A 14,611-nucleotide genomic window follows, 5' to 3' on the forward strand; every position below is an offset into this window, starting at 1 on the left:
TGATTGAGGTGTTGTGTGAATTGTATATGTAATGTAATGTATGAAAGAAGAAAGAAAAAAGAGAGTGATTTGGAATATGTCAGTTGCAATTGAGTATTAATAGAGAGAAGACGTGTGAGCATGTGATAGTGATAAAATAATTATATTTCAACGCAATATTTGTGTTTTATAATCTTTGTAATTAAATAAATAATTGTTCTTATTGTTATTAAATTTCATCCATCACTAACAATAAGAACCATGATTTTTTATTACAATTTTAAGGAACATTCAAACATTAATCTTTAATTGTGAAATTTTAATAAAGAATTTTAAACGAAACTTCAATTCGATCTTTTCTAAAGAATAATATTATTGTACATTAACCCTTTAGGAATAGCAATTTGACGCCATTCTTCCATAAAATCGACGACATTTTTAGAACAGTAAATAAGAAATCGTATACAAATTAGGGCGTAGAATTATTTGCTCCGACATCCCACTCGTCGTTGTGTTATTTTAAATTACACGTATTTATTAACATCAATCTCTGAAATTTTATCAAACGGCGACTGAAAGGCGTCTCTCAAGTGCAAAGGGTTAATTTTTCAAAATTGTAGATCATATGTTCCATCATCTTTCTTAATTAGTCGCCTACGTCTATTAATCTTTAAAATTGTGTGCACTGAGTATGCTATGATACCTAAATAAAGAATGGCTTCAAAGCAGTACGTGACTAGGTCTCTTAGCGTAGAGACATTGAGAACCACTGGTCTGGAAAAACGTCGTGTCTAAATGGAGCCCTATATATTCATCTTTCGTAACAAAAGGGCTAATTGTAACGAATGTTGCCTGTCGACACCGTGATGCATAAACAGAGATCTCAACTAATTCGTGCACTGTGTAACCTGCAAACAGTAAACATACTCTTGAGACGGAGAACTGTCTGCGAACTGAAGCGAATATGGTCATCATCTGCATCTCCATTTTGGTACGCGAGAATCACAAGTTTTATCTGATTGATATATTGCTAACATTCAAACTATGTATGATTTATGCAAGTCTATTATGAAAGTATTCACGTGGTTATATATATTTACTATTATTAACTCTCGCATGGTGGATCATAGTGGCCGGTAGCTGGGTCTTGCTTGACCCACGCTACAGCATCTGTATATAGGTGATCAACGCTTGGTTGCAACGCGTACATACAAGGTGTGCTAAAATTCACGCAAGATTTGAATTTCGCGCCATTTGTGCGATTAAGTATTGCCAACAAAGAAAAAGATACTAATGTAATAAGATAATAAATATACTGATGAATTAATAAGAAATTCACAATTTTTAATTAAAAACTTGTGTCTTCTATCAAAATTACTACTGGCGTGAATTTTGGGTCACCCGTCATAATAGCTTCATTTCATTTCATTGATTTATTTATTTTCTTATTATTGCTAATATTGTCATAATACAAGGTGGCGGGGAATAATAAATTATTTATTTGTTCTATTTATAATAAGTGTCCTTCGAAAATCCTCAATTTATGACATTCGCAATTTGCTATCGAGGACTCTTGACATAATTTACTATACCATACTTGGAAAACACTCTGGGAAATGTCTCCTAAAGAATAGCTTCGCTAAAGTAAAAGTCATAAATTGTGATAGCCATTTGCACGACAGAGAACCTTTTTGTGTGCGTATGCCCAGACGCTGCACAAGAAATAGTAAACAATACTAAAATACTGCTAATTATATAATATAATGCAATAATGCAATAAAAGAACTGATAATAGTATAATGTGTTATTTAAAAAATTAATCAAAAAATTAATATAGTTGATTATTTTCATTATGCTATAATTCATTTGCTCGTACATTTATAAAAATAAATATAGAAATTAACGAATTGTAAAGTGACGTCAAATTTGAGGAGATGTTGTAATCCGGTCTATAAAAATCGACATTTTGGGATTTTTTTTTCTAAAAAAAATATGATATATATTGGCATGCAGTAAAATTTATATACTAAAATAGTGCACTAAAGAACTAGTATCTGTTTGCTATCTCGTCTAACTGACCTAACTCTCGTCTTCCAAACTGACTCGTGTGTGAAATGATTCGACATGAGCCGCAGATTTGATTTAGTTTTTCTTACAAGTCGAGTGCAAGTCCTTCGAGTTGCAGATTTAGTTCAAACTCTACAGGCTTATAAACTTCGTCATACAGTTCAAGAATATATATTATTATAGTCGTAACTATTCAATAATTTTTTAGATATTTACGATTAAAGTTTTATTACATATTTAATTATACATTTATACCCAATATTTTTAAAGTGAAGTCGTGGCCTATCAGCAGCAGTCGAGATTCCTATGCTGAAGGACCAGGGTTCGATCCCATCCGTAATTTTTCAATCTATCTTTATTTTGTATTCATTTTTCACCTATGAAAACATTATAAATACACAATTGTAAATAAAATTTCTTAGTAAACAAATTTATTTTTTACCCTTTCCTATGCTAGTATATATTTATTACAAAATAATAATATTATGCAAGAAAAACACTTTTTTATAGCAATCTTATTTACTACTAATTAATTATTAAATTAAACATCGTATAAGAATGTTGCTTATAATTCCAAGTTTTCTGTGCAGCTATAAATGTTTATAAATTAATTACAGAAACTTGGAAATTTATTAATTTTCTACTGCCGAATAAATACAAATTTTACCGCCTGCGATCAGCGCCATCTATGATTTGGGCTCAAAAATCAAGAAAGTGATAGGAATATAGAATAGGCAAGGAGGTCGTCGATGGGCTGGTCACGTGACTACACGATCTTCCGTGAAAATATTTAATACTAATCGAAACTAGAAGCAAAATGTGATCAAAAGTTATATGGGAAGATTCGCAAGAACATTGTCTTTCTAACGAGTGCATAAAGTTTCATAAATTAATTACGTAGAGTATAGTAATTAATGAAAAAGCAATGGCGTCTTCGACAGCGATTCAAACACTGAGTAGATTAATAATTAATAATAAATTAATAAGGAACAAATTTATATGGAAAAATACATTGGAAAGTTCTTGAAGGATCTGCCTTTACGACGCAATTATAAAAGTTCATAAATTAATCCCAGGAATTGAGTAATTAGTGAATTTTCCACTGCCGATCTCGTTGCGGGACTCGAGCTTCGAGTCTACCATCACAGATGGCTCTGATGTTACTCGAATAGATTACTAACTCTGGTTATGTGCTCCGAATATATTTTAATATATTTTAATAAATGAAATCATTAAGTTTTCTACATTCTTAAAAAAATTCAGCCCCAACAGCGATTTTAATTAGGCAATCAGCATTCATTTCTTTATCTGAAAGACGACAAATATGCAAAGGTACGCCTTCACAACGCAATTATAAAATTTCATGAGTTAATCACAGAAATTGAGTGATTTGTTAATTTTTCTTCAAGTGAACAGGAGAATGCATAGGAAATGAGAAAAAATTGCAAACAGACGCCGGAAGCATTGTTGTGTCCATGCAGTTGTGCCTGCATTACGAATGATTTCGTAACGGTGACCATCACGATCTTCCGTGAAAATATTTAATACTAATCGAAACTAGAAGCAAAATGTGATCAAAAGTTATATGGGAAGATTCGCAAGAACATTGTTTTTATAATGAGTGCATAAAGTTTCATAAATTAATTGCGTAAAGGATAGTAATTAATGAAAAATCAATGGCGTCTTCGACAATCTTCGACGACAATTCAAACACTGCGCAGAACAATTATTAATAATTAATTAATTAGGGACAAATTTATATCGAAAAATATATGTGAAAGTTCTTGAAAGATCTGGCTTTAAGATGCAATTATAAAAGTTCATAAATTAATCCTAGATATTGCGTAATTAGTGAATTTTCCACTGCCGATATGATTTATTAAAATATATTCGGAGCACATAATCAGAGTTAGTAAACTAACATCAGCGCCATCTGTATCATAGATGGCGCTGATTGAAGGCGCGTGAATTTGAATCGATTATTATTCAAATAAATTAATTCGACATTGGAAAATTAACAAATCCTGAGTTTCAGTAATTAATTCATGAATTTTTATAGTTGCATCTCATCCTTTGAGCAAAAATTATTACAAAATAATTAATTAAAAAAGGAATTAATTTATCCAGAATTACCAAAAGCATCAAATGCATAAAAGAAATATGTATAATTTTCTTCCTATCTGAATAAAATCAATAGTAACTTTTGATAGAACAACTATAAATTTGCAATATTTTATGCGTGAGACCACTTTGGTAATTCCAATATTAAAATGAATTAAACTCTTGGTACAAAGATTATGCTGCATCATTTATTTAACTGTTTTGTACAAAACAAAACTTAATGTGTAATATTCATTATGTAATTCTTGCAGAGTTTACTTTCCTTGGAACGAACCTGCAAACAAAATTGCTCTATTACTTTCAGATGTCAAAGAATATTAGTTTCTCAAGAAATGTGTAATTCATATGTGAGATCTTTTTCCTACTCATTTTCTATATGCAGTTGTATTCATTGCTATTGCAGAACTCTTATTCTGTAGATAAGTTGCAAAATACACAGCTTCCATCCACAATTTCTTTTCCATTTCAGTCGTACAGGAGTACTCATGTTTTACTCATTAATATTCGATTATCCTTTCCATTCAATTGAGGTCTGTACAGTGTCGTAAAATCTAGTATAGTTACTATCTATCTCAAAAATTCTTGAATTCTCAACTGGTAAACCCTCCTGGTTCCAGTATCGCATTTAAATCTGTATGCTATTCCACTTTGCTTCTGCTGCTGCAATACAATTAAACAATCTCTATAATGCTTTAGCATTTAATTCCATAAGATAAATCCTCACAAAATTAGTAAAATGTAAGACTATCATAACATACCTGTTTCTATTCCAAATGTTTGTCTGTATAAGCTCTGATAATTCACAATGTTTTGTCTCCAACTGGCTTCTCAACCGTGTTCTTGTCTCTCCAAATGGAATTTACGATTGCTTGCTTCACAAAAATATCGTGCATTCTCCAAATCCTGTCTTAAGTACTCTTTTCGTTAATTTCATTTCCAATACTTTCTTGGACAACTCTTTCATATGCCCTATACATAGATTCCCCAATTTTCTGTGCCTCTCTACCAGCCTCTTATTCCTCTCTACTGCTATAAAGTCCATTATTACATATATGACATACAAATATTTCTTCTTCGTTTTTATGAACTATTACTTGATATTGCTTGAACATTGCTGCACTACCATCTCCAGTTATCAGCTTTACTGACAATAAATTCTGCATCAAGTGTAGAACACAAACAATATTCAAGTATTTGGCTGTATTCTAACTTTTGCTGTAGCTTTCATGGAAATATTTCTTTACACTGATCCAAATTCTGCTGTTATTTCTTCCTGTTTTTTAAAATATTCTAGTCTATTAACCGTATGGCTCATTGTTCCGGAGTCAAAAATCCATTATTCTGTTCCATCGTTCTCTATCAAGAAGTACGTGTTCCTTTTTTTATCTTGATCCTCTTTTCTTTCCTTTATGTTTTTAAAAATAACAGTCCAAATGATTTTCTTTCCAAATATTTGAAATTCTTACATGTCTCACGTGGAGAGTATATCTCTTAAGCCTTTTTCTTTTTTCTTAATCCTAGAAATGTTACTGATTTTTATTCTAATCTGCCACAGTTGTAACATTTAATTTCTATGTTACCTTTGTTGTTTTTCCAACATGCATATGCAACATGTGTACTGGAATTGTTCTTGAAACATCTCTTCCCCTGTCGTTTGAAGGCTACCCACCTGCTTTTCCCCTTGCTTCCTTTGCAATCAGTTCAGTTTTGAGATTTTCTATTCCCCTTTCTTCTTTCTGCGTTAACTCCCAGACATTTGCAAACACACAATCTAGAAACATACATAAGATTTTAGTTATCAGCATTGCTTTTTCTATCTTACTCTCTAATGCATGTAATTATAAGACTTATCTGTTTGACACGCAATGTAGGTTATAATATCACATTCAAATTAATATTTATACATGAAAAATTCCTCTGTAACAGAATATCCTTGGTGTTCTTACCCGTCTCATAGACATTACTGAATGTTACCCATACTTCATGACTTGACATAAGGTTGTTAAATGAATTCCTCCCCTCTGGTTGAAACTCAGATTCTGTACTTACACATTGTTTGTTAACCAATTCTGTTTGTACTTTTTCTATATTTCTTTGTTCCTTCATTGCATGTTCATACAAACCTTGAGATTACGGCATGAAGACCACTCTAAATTTCTAAATATGATATCCATATTGATACTTCCAATTTCCTTCTTGAATTTTGTTTACCACGCTCAAACATGTGGCTTACATTCTGTTGACAGATTATAACCCGTTGATTTATTCTTTTGCTCAGAACATGCTAAACCCACACACCTTCCTCCTTACATTACTCACCTGAAGTCTAAAGTCTGAATCCATCGTAAGTTCCATTGTCATCTCTGTGCTGGATTTGTTCTTTCTCTCAACAACTTCATTGAACTGCTGTATCTTGGCTGAAATCAAATCATGTTCTATTTCCTTCTGATGTAACCAAACCTGGAAGTATTGTCCCACAAACTCACCTCCATTGCCTGAACATGTAGGTACTTTTTAACTTCTTGACAGATTGATTTTTTTTTAATGCCACCAATCTTTTTATTTCCTCAGCTGTTTGACCTTTTTCCTGTACAAGCAAAACAATAATCACTCTCGAATAATCATCAGCAATTAAAACCTACCTTTTACCTCCTTTTGACATTGGCTTTATTGGCCCAATCAAGTCCATGTGCTACCTTTCAGTGTCACTGTATTCTCTGTATCTCTGTACCTGTCAAACCCATCTTTCTTTCTTGATCCTTATTTCACCAACAAATATATCTGTGTTGCATGTCAAATGGCTAGTCGACCTAGAATCCAAAAGACATATCATAACTTACATATTTATATTACTGCATCAATCTTTACTTGCCATAAAAAATAATTACTACTATAGTTTTGTCCTACTGCACGTGTCCGTATATTTCAACAGAATATTGTCTTTACACAATCAGACTAGGCTATAACTAACAAAAGATAGAAAAAGAATGGCTTATATCTTTCTTATTTACTTATAACTACTTATTTATTTACAACTGACGGTTATGTTGAAACGAAGACTTACATTCTTCGACATGATGCAGACACACCTCCATGGACATAACAATGCTTCCCACGTTTTTCTGTAACCTTTTTTTAATTTCCGGACAAAAACAGGCCAACTAATTAGGGAACGATCTGTTTTATTGAGTGATAGCAAAAGAACCTAATCAAAAGACGAAATTTAGGACTCTAAGACACGAAAGATAACGAAGGAGTACGACCTGTCACACTTTAATTCGAAAAAAATCGGCGAAAATCGAAAAGAAACCACTGATTCTGTTATAGAAGAGCCCGTTCTATCGAGTGATGTAGAAAAAGCCAAATCAAAAATCGGATTTTGGGAAAACTAAGCCACGAGAGATAATGACGCAGTACGTCTTGTCACGCCCTTCCACTTTCGGCACTGTATTTAGAAAGAGAACTGCGAAGATCGAAAGTGGGTCTGCTGATTAAAAGAGAATCTACTATAATACGTCATAAAATATTCTAATGCGGAGCAGGAATTTCATATATCTAAGCGAGGAAAGGTAACGGGGTAATTCGATTTTACACGCACTCATACTTCCATCACTATACGTCGAAAATGAATGGTTCAAATCGGAAAGAAATTGGCCTACTTATCAGGAAACATTCTATTCTAACGAGTGATATCGAAATATGGCAATGCATGATCGAAATTTCCAATATCTATACAATAACGATAACACGTAAGAACACAGCACAATTTGATACACACTTGCTCTTGCATCACTTTATTTCACGTATGTACCGTCGAAATCGAAGAAAGAATAGGAAATATATTAAGAAACTGCATGTGACGAGCAATGCTAACCAATATCACAGTGGACGATCGACTTCTAGAATCTACAATCGATGACACGTGACTATTGTGTTCTCTTGATTCGCACTTACATTAATTCATGGCGCACGTGTGTCGGTAGACGATTTGCACTATGTAACTTTACTTGTTTCCACATGTGTTATATTACTACCGATCAAATGTTTATAGTTAGTCATCCTGCTCTTGGTAAAGTTCTCTTGATTTCCAAAACTTCTATTGTGGTCCTGTCATAAATATCACGAAGATGTTACAAAAGTTCTTCAATGTTCCGAAATAATAACTGATACTGCGCATTATCGTTGTTGAATATTTATTTTGTCAGTTGCAGTAATTTAAACATTGATCAATGATGACACTACTGTACGAAATGTATTGTTCCGACACTGAAAATTTTACTTTAACGTGCGTAAACATTTGTCCACGTGTTACCCGCATGTTGGATTCGCGTCTACTAGAATTGGACTGCGATTGGACAAGCTATGCTTGTTTTCGCGGGAAGATGCTTTGTGTTTGAGATAGCCATTTGCCAAGGTATCGATGTGGAATATCAAACGTTGTCTTATACTTATTAATAACAATGACGCAAATAGTCTGTTATGAAAACAACAAATTAAAAAGTACATATTTTCCACTACAGAAAGCTTATGAATTAATAAAATTAATTATTAAATTAATTATAAAAATATATTCTATACTCATATATATATATGCATATATATGCATTAGTTACAAAATTTGATACATAAGCAATACGACCATTTTTATTGAACATATTTTTAAAAAATTCTATGAATGCATGATTAATAACGTGTGAAAGCATTCTTAATATATAATGTGTATACATAAGTTATGTAAATTCGTAAAATTTGTTAAAAATTTGCTTTTTGTGACTTTAAAATGTTGTTTTAAGCACTTATATATTAAAAGAAATTGTTAGGAAGAAGTAAATGACACTGTTATATTGTTTCTATAACGTGTACATGCAACTCATGAATTAATTGCATAGATGTTAGTAATTAATGGAAAACAAATAGCATCTTCCGTATGAATTCATGTCCTCTGTGCAATAATTATTAATAATTAATTAATTAAGGAAAAATTTATAAATGTACAAATTATTCTAAATATATATTTGCTTCTGATAATAGTTAGTTTACATTTCATTCAGATAGGAAGTCAATTACACATACTTATTTATTTTATTATTGTAAATATATATTTACATCTGACAATAGTTAGTTTACATTTCATTCAGATAGGAAGGTAATTATACATACTTCTTTATTTTATGCCTTTGATCCTTTTAGTAATTCTAGTGTTAAACTGAATCATATTCTTTAGTAGTACAAAGATTACGCTGTATCATTTATTTAATTACATTGTCAATACAAATCCTAATCTGTAATATTCCTTAGGTAATTCTTGCAGAGTTTACTTTCCTTGAAATAAATCTGCAAACAAAAAATATTGGTTTCCCCAAAAATGCATAATTTATGTGAGGTCTTTCTCCTACTTACTTTCCATATGGAGTTATATTCAAGCTGCAAAATACATAGCTTCTATCCACAATTTCTTTTCCATTCCAGATGTACAGGAGTGCTCGTACTTTATCCAATAATTTTCGATTGAGTCCTTCCTTTCAGTTGAGGTGTATACAGTGTCGTATAATCTAGTATAATTACTTTTTGTTTGCACTAATTCTTGAATTCACGACTGGTAAACCCTCCTGCTTTCATTATCGCATCTAAACTTGTATTTTATTCCATTTTGCTTCTGCTGCTGCAACATACTTAAACAACATCTGTAATGCTTTAGTATATGCTTCCATAAAATATATCAACACAAAATTAGTAAAATCCAAGACTGCCATCACATACCTATTTCTGTTGCATGTCCCTGGTTCTATAGGCCCACACATATATCAGAATATATAATTTCTAGCTGTCTTTTCATCCTTCTTTACCCTTGTTCTTGGCTCTGCTAATGGTGTCTTCAATTGCTATGTATAAAAAAAATATCCTGCATTCTCCAATTCTTGCCTTTTGTATTCTTTTCGTTACTTTGATTCCCAATGCTTTCTTGGATAACTCTTTCTTGTTCTCCATACATAGATGATCCAATTCTCTGTATCACTACCAGTTTCTTGTTCCTCCCTACTAGTAATGTTCTAGTCTGTATTTTTCCTTTTGATTCATCCATGCCATAAAGTCCATTAATACACATCTTGCCTACTAATATTTTTTTTTCCTTCTTACAAACTACTACATTATGTTTCTAGAACATTATTTTACCATCCCTAGAATTATCTTACCACATTTTGAGTTATCAGATGTATTGACATTAAATTCTGTTTCAAGTTTGAAACATACAGAACATTCTCAAATATACAGCTATCTAACTCAATTATACCTTTTACTATAGTTTCCATGAAAATATTTCTCTTTGTTAATCCAATTTCTGTTCCTGTTGCTTCTTACTCTTCAAAATATTCTAGCTTGTTCACCATATGGCTTGTTATTCTTGAGTCCAAAATCCATTGTTTTGTTCCATTGCTTTCTATCAAGAAGCACACTTTCTTCTTTTCTTCTTGATCTCCTTTGCTTTCCTTCATGTTTTTAAAATAACAGTCTTTTTCCAAATGATTAGATTTCTTACATGTCCCACATGGAAAGCACACTTCTTGAGTCTTGTCTTTTCTTCCTAATTCTAGAAATTTTTCTGATTTTTATCCTACTCTTCCACAACTAAAATATTTAATTTCTTTGTTACCTTTTTTTTTTCCAACATGCACTTGCAATATGTATGCTTGAGTTGCATTTGAAACACCTCTTCTCTTGAGCTTTGCAGGCTGTAGATCATTTTGATGATCTTGCTTTCTTGACAGTCACCTGAGTTGTGAGATTATCTATTCTCCTTTCTTCTTTCTGCGTTAATCCCAGACAGTTGCAAATACACGATCTGGTAATGTACATAAGATTTTAGTTATAAACATTGTTTATTCTATTTTACGTCCTAATGCATGTAATTTAAAAACTTACCTGTCAGCCTCGCAGTGGTGGGTCACTGTATCATGTTTTGCTGTTTTGTATCCTTCTCATAGATATTGCTTAATTTTACCCATATCTCATAACTTGATGTACAGATTGGTACATCAAGTAATAATACCTTCCCTACAATTAAAACTATCAAATTTTGTAATTATACATTGTTAACTAATCTTGTTTGCAGTTTTCTACATTTCTTAGTCCTTTCGTTATATGTCAATACAAACCTTAAGACCATAGCGTGAAGACCATTCTAAATTTTCAAGTATGATATCCATCTTGATCCTTTCATCTATTGATACTTCCAATTTCCTTCTCGAATTTTGTTTTCCTCATTCAAACACGTGGCGTACATTCTGTTGGCAGTCCATAACCTGTTGATATATTTTTTTACTTAAAACAAGCACAACCCACACACATTCCACCTTACATTACTCACCCGAGGTCTCCTTTTGTTTTCATCATTGCCACAATCTCATGTCATTCTCTCCAGTTATAGATTAATTCGCCGTTCACAATCGAAAATATCCATCACACAATTACCGTCCAATAACAGCATGTATCGGAAGCACATAACCAAAGTTAGTATCTGATTCAAATTCAAGCGCCTTCGATCAGCGCCATCTGTGATATTGAACTGGAACTTTGAACCGTTATTATCGTTTGAATTTTCATTCGGTACTAGAAAATTAATAAATTACTCAGTTTCTGGGAATAATTTATGAACTTTTATAATTACATCATAAAGCCAGATCCTTCAAGAACTTTCCAATATATTTTTCCATATAAATTTGTCTCTAATTAATTAATTATTAATGATTATTCTTCGCAGTGTTTGAATTGTTGTCGAAGACGCCATTGGTTTTTCATTAGTTACTATCATTTACAGAATTAATTTATGAAACTTTGTGCACTCATTATAAAAACAATGTTCTTGCGAATCTTCTCATATAACTTTTGATCACATTTTGATTCTAGTTTCGTTTAGTATTAAATATTTTCGCGGAAGATCGTGATGGTCGTCCTTACGAAATCATAGACGCCATAAAGCAAAAATTAATAACTAACAATTTACAGTTAAATCCTTTACGAAAATTATATAGGAATGCAGCCTGAAGTTCCAGCTTCGCAATGAAATTATAAAAGTTCACAAATTGTTTAAGGAAATTGAGTAATTAATAATTTTTCACTGCCGGAGCCATTCTATCCTTTTCTATCCCCTCTCTGTTCTTGTTTACCACGTGACCAGCACCTCGGCGACCTCCTTGCGCATTCTATGTTCCTATCACTTTTCTGATCATTTGAGCCCAAATCATAGATGGCGCTGATCGAAGTTGCAGAATTAGAAACCACGTGACGCATTGGGCGGGAGAATCAAAACAATAAAACGACATAAATAAGTATAACACACTTTACTCCCTCCTGTTTACTTTATTAATAACCCGACGAACGTGAAATCATGGAAGAAGACGAATGATTTTATTAATGGTAAAACGAAAATGAAACTACGATGGTTACATACTTAGATACTTTTTATTCACTTTAAAAGCTTCACATATAAACGTTAATTGTTAACAACATAATAAACAATAACATATAGACATTAGAATCTGAGTAGATGTCCGTATCGCGGACCGTTGTGAGAAAAAGATGTTTCGTAATACATATCACGTAATAATTATCATTATAATGACCATATATAGATGTAACAATATTTATAGAAATATACACACTACTGCAAATAATTCTATTCAAATACATGAGTTATCCTAATAATTCTAGATATTGGTGTATCTTGCATTTAACTCTCTTATCGTGCATCTCCTCGGCTTTCTCTCGTCCTAAACCTCATAAGTTCTATATTCCCTATTCATTTTCCTTTATATCTTTATCATCTTCAACATCATTTATTTTATAATTTTCTACTTTCTTTGGTTCCTTTTTTGTATTTCTCAATTTACTGTTTATCCTTTCCTTCTTTGCTCTGAAAATATACATATAAGACAGTCAATAAAAATTCCTACTTTCTGTAGCATAGTTATAATGTAAACAATAAACTAACTTTTTCCCTTTTTTTATAACTTCTAATTCTTCTTGAGTTTTTACTTCGTCGTCACTTTCCCAATTTCTACTGCGGTCTTTCTTCCATTTTTTATTTGCAAGGTGGTTCAACAGCTGGTTGTGAGCTTAATTTTGGATGAGTTAAATGATTATGACCTGATTTGCCCTTACCACTAAACTTTTTATTTAATTGTTCTTCACAGATTCTTTTTCATCTTCCTCTGCTTCTTCTCCAAATGATAAAAGATAGAAATTTCTGTAACTAAATTTTTCATTGCAAAGAATAATACTATCAGGGCTAAATTCCTCAAACATGTATGATTTTTACTTTACTGCTGCAGTTTTAGTTTTTGAACTGTCCTTTACAACTTCACTTTCTTGTACTATTATTCTTGGTATAATATTAGAAAATGCATTGTCCAATATTATAGTTTTCATCAATCTTGGAGGATAAAGTGGTCTATCATTCTACAAAAAAGATGAAATATTATATTTATATCAATTTTTTATATATTTTCTTGTAAACATTAAATTTACCTCATCTACAAGTGCTTCTTCAAGTTTAAGCATGTTATATATAGTTTCTCCAGTAGCTTCACCAAAGATTGTATGTTTATTCTGCAAATTTAGTGTAGAACTAAAAGTAAAGAAGAATTGTAAACCATTGTCATCTTTTCCAGCATTAGTCATAGTAATTAAATCTCGACGACAAAAACGTAATCTTGTATGAAATTCGTCCTAAGATACATTTATCCAATAATTATTTTTGAATAAGAAAAGAATTCATTTCATTTTTAAATATGGTCTCACATTAAATGGTTCTCCATACTTTTTACCACCTTCTCTTGTGGGATCACCATCTCGTGTTATGAACGCTTTGATAATTCTATGAAATATAGTGTCATTCTAATAACCTGTCATACATAATTGTATGAAATTTCTTTATGCCCTTGGAGTTTCTTTTGCCCATAATTCTAACTCACTATCACCAACAGTTGTTTTCATTATAACCGAGCTACAACAAATATATTAATTTTATTAACGTGAAATACCTTTAAAATCAAATTTATTAAAATGTATTATTTATTATTGTAACTCAAATTAGAAATTATTTAATATATTAATATAGAAGTTTAGAAAGTAAATATTGTATATCGGTTAAATTTTTAAAAAACAGATATACAATTCATTGAAATATTATTAACTAATACTTAGTACTTTACCCTTAGTGGCTGGTACTTGCATATAAATATTACTCATGTTTGTAAGTTTCCTGTAATAAAAAAAATCCTTTGTAAATAATATTTCATATTAAATTTTTAGTCATTTATAGATCAGTCAAACAAATGGTCCTTTTCTCGAATATTCATCAGCAGATAAGACGTACCTTTTACCTCCTTTTAACGTTGGTTTTATTAGCCCAATCAATTCCATGTGCCACAGCCCCATTATTCCT

General features: G+C 31.6%; 1 protein-coding gene and 1 long non-coding RNA gene across 4 annotated transcripts in view; one reads left to right on the forward strand and one right to left on the reverse strand.

The window, feature by feature from the left end:
* The window catches only part of LOC108554140 (CCR4-NOT transcription complex subunit 6-like), a 101,702-nt gene that overhangs the window by 49,964 nt on the left and 37,127 nt on the right, over positions 1–14,611 (forward strand). The gene's annotated exons all lie outside the window — the stretch shown is intronic.
* LOC108554141 (uncharacterized) lies at positions 6,270–6,733 on the reverse strand. The gene is made up of 3 exons (XR_001890679.1): positions 6,654–6,733; positions 6,487–6,584; positions 6,270–6,403 (listed from the first exon to the last, which is right to left on the reverse strand). It is a non-coding gene; the product is annotated as an uncharacterized LOC108554141 (long non-coding RNA).

The sequence above is a fragment of the Eufriesea mexicana genome, unplaced genomic scaffold (assembly GCF_001483705.2).
Source record: "Eufriesea mexicana isolate 0111107269 unplaced genomic scaffold, ASM148370v2 scaffold16969, whole genome shotgun sequence".
NCBI lineage: Eukaryota > Metazoa > Arthropoda > Insecta > Hymenoptera > Apidae > Eufriesea > Eufriesea mexicana.